Source organism: Corythoichthys intestinalis, chromosome 10 (genome assembly GCF_030265065.1).
Source record: "Corythoichthys intestinalis isolate RoL2023-P3 chromosome 10, ASM3026506v1, whole genome shotgun sequence".
Classification (NCBI taxonomy): domain Eukaryota; kingdom Metazoa; phylum Chordata; class Actinopteri; order Syngnathiformes; family Syngnathidae; genus Corythoichthys; species Corythoichthys intestinalis.
In genome coordinates this window covers 16,083,990-16,087,270 of record NC_080404.1, presented here as the reverse complement: position 1 = coordinate 16,087,270, position 3,281 = coordinate 16,083,990, and positions in this window count along the sequence as shown.

The window sequence follows — 3,281 nt, the reverse complement described above, 5'->3', positions numbered from 1 at the left end:
AAGATTGCATTTAATCACAGAATAAAAATAAATAAATAAAATAAAAATAAAACAAAAACTACTACTACTAATAATAATTGAAATCAGCAATGGAGATAAAAACAAGAGGAATAGAAAGCAGGTAGATTGAAATATATAGACAGTTATAGATATGCAGTGCTAAACAAAAGCGTTTTTAGCCCTGATTTAAAAGAGCTAACAGTTTGAGCATACTTCAGACGTTCGGGTAACTTGTTCCAGAGGTGAGGAGCATAATAACTAAATGCTGCCTCACCCTGCTTGGTTCTTGTTCTTGGAACATGTAGAAGACCGGTTCCAGACGACCTTAGGGGTCTAGATGTCTCATAGGACTCTAACAAGTCAAGCATGTATTTTGGTCCAAGGCCATTAAGTGTTTTGTAGACGAGCAGTAGTATTTTATAGTCTATCCTTTGACTTACTGGAAGCCAGTGTAGCGATTTCAAAACTGGTGTAATGTGGTCCAGCTTCCTTGTATTTGTGAGGGCTCTGGCTGCAGCATTCTGTACCAGCTGCAACTTCCTGACTGATTTTTTATCAAGACCTGTAAATATACTGTTGCAATAGTCCAATCTACTGAAAATGAATGCATGCATAAGTTTTTCCATGTCTTGTTGAGTCAGAAGCCCCTTAATTCTGGTTATATTTTTTAGGTGGTAATAAGCGGATTTAGTGACGGACTTTAAATGGCTATCAAATTTTAGGTCTGAGTCAATAATTACGCCAAGGTTTCTGACTTGATTTGTAGCTGTAAGTGACATTGTGCTAAGTTGGCTGCTTATCTTTGACCTTTCCTTTTTTGGCCCAAAAATGATCACCTCTGTCTTTTGCACATTTAACTGGAGAAAATTCTGGCACATCCATTCATTGATTTGATGAATGCATTTGCTGAGGGTGACTAAGGGACTATAATCATGTGGGGACACAGAAATGTACAGTTGTGTGTCATCTGCATAGGCGTGATAGGAGATGTCATACTGTTCCATTATCTGAACTAACGGAAGCATATAGATGTTAAATAAGAGTGGTCCAAGAATTGACCCTTGAGGGACTCCACACGTGAATTTGGTTCGTTCTGACTGATGGTTTCCGATTGACACAAAGAAATCCCTATCATGTAAATAGGATGTGAACCACTGAAGAATAGTGTCAGTAAGCCCTACCCACTGTTCCAATCTGCTGAGTAGTATGTTGTGATCAACCGTGTCAAATGCGGCGCTGAGATCCAATAGTAGCAGAACAGATGATTTGCCTGCATCGGTATTCCGACGAATATCATTTAGGACTTTGATAAGCACAGTCTCGGTGCTGTGTTGTGGTCGAAATCCAGACTGAAATGAGTTAAAAAGATTGTTTTGCAACATATAATTCTGGATCTGTTCGAACACAACCCTTTCGATAATTTTCCCCAGGAATGTCAGATTTGATTTTGGCCTGTAATTACTAATGGTTGAGGCATCCAGATTAGGTTTTTTTAGGAGAGGTTTTATTACTGCAGTTTTTAAAGTCTGAGGAAACTCTCCTGTTTGGAGAGAAGTATTTATAATCTGAAGTATGTCTGGGGCTATGCAATGAAAAACAGTTTTGAAAAAGTTTGAAGGAAGGATGTTAAGGCAGCATGTTGTGGGCTTTAATTTCGACACAATTTCTGTTAAAGTGGCATAGTCCAAGAGGCTAAACTGTCTAAGATTGACGTGGGGGACATTTTGGGAGGCATTTAGTGTAACATTTGTTAATCTGGAGTTGCACACAGTCTGTCTAATCTTTTGTACTTTGTGTGTAAAGAATGCTGCGAAATTATTACAGGACACCTCAGATGCCAATTCCTGAGGTATTGATGCTTGTGGGTTTGTCAGTTTGTCAACAACAGAAAATAGTGTGCGGGTATTGTTAGTGTTTCTACTAATGATCTCTGAAAAATATGACTGTCTAGCATTTTTCAGTTCCTGGTTGTATTTGCGAAGACTGTCTTTGTAGATATCATAAAAAACTAGGAGTTTGTTTTTTCGCCATCTGCGTTCTGCTCGTCTACAAACTTGCTTTTGTTTTATAGCTAGTATGGCATTTCTCCAGGGTGACCTCTTCTTTCTTGACAAAGATTTTGTCTTAATCGGGGCAATAGTGTCAATTACAGTCATCACACTGGAACTGAAACTATTTACAAGTTCTTCCACTGGAGCTATTGTAGGGTTAATGGTGAGGCATAGGCCTGTGTGAATAACGCACAAGTGTTATCACTTATGTAACGCTTCCTAATCACCTCTGTTTCCCTTTTCAGAGGATGGACAGGGTGGTCATTTTAAACATAATGCAGTAGTGATCAGACAGAGCAACATCATTCACTGTGACCTCAGAGATGTTAAGACCTTTGGATATTATTAAATCCAGTATGTGCCCTCTGTTATGTGTTGGAACTGTGACATGCTGAGATAAACCAAATGTATCCAAAATATTTAAAAGCTCTATAGCACATCCTTCTTCAGGATTATCAACATGAATGTTAAAGTCACCCACTAGAACAACACAATCAAAGTCCATGCAGACAGAAGACAGCATTTTGGTAAACTCATCAAAAAACATTGTGTTATACTTTGGTGGTCTGTAAAGTGTTACCAAGGCAGCTCTGCAAGGGCTTTTTAGCTGAATGACAATATATTCAAAGGAATCAAACTGACCACATGAAATATTTGTGCACTGGAAACTGTCCCTGATCAGACTGGCAACCCCACCTCCTTTCTTATGTAACGCGTTACTACCCACCTCTGCTCACAATGTTACTCATTACTTGAGTATTTTTTTCACCAAGTACTTTTTTACTTGTACTGAAGTACATTTTTTGCATGACTACTTATGCTTTTACTTGAGAAATATTATTTTTAAGTAACGCTCCTCTTACTTGAGTAAATTTTTTGGCTACTCTACCCACCTCTGGTAATTGTGATTTTAGCATAACTGTACTAGGTGGACACTAGGACCAGGATGCCTCCCACTTCCCAGGTGGGGTCAGGCGGGTTGAGTTTGGCCAGAGTACGGAGGTAAAACGCTTAATGTAAAGTTAGATTCAAAAACAATTTTAAAAAATGCTTGAATGCAAGTATTTAGGATAGGAAAACAAATCAGCTAAACATTTTAAATTATTTCAACAGCAGCTTTTTGTTTGCCAGATAGGGAACGTTAGCCCAGAAGAGCAAGAAAACAAAGAACTACAAATCCCACACCTCTCATTTCCTGTATGAGTGCACTCCGGCCAATCAGATCTCCAC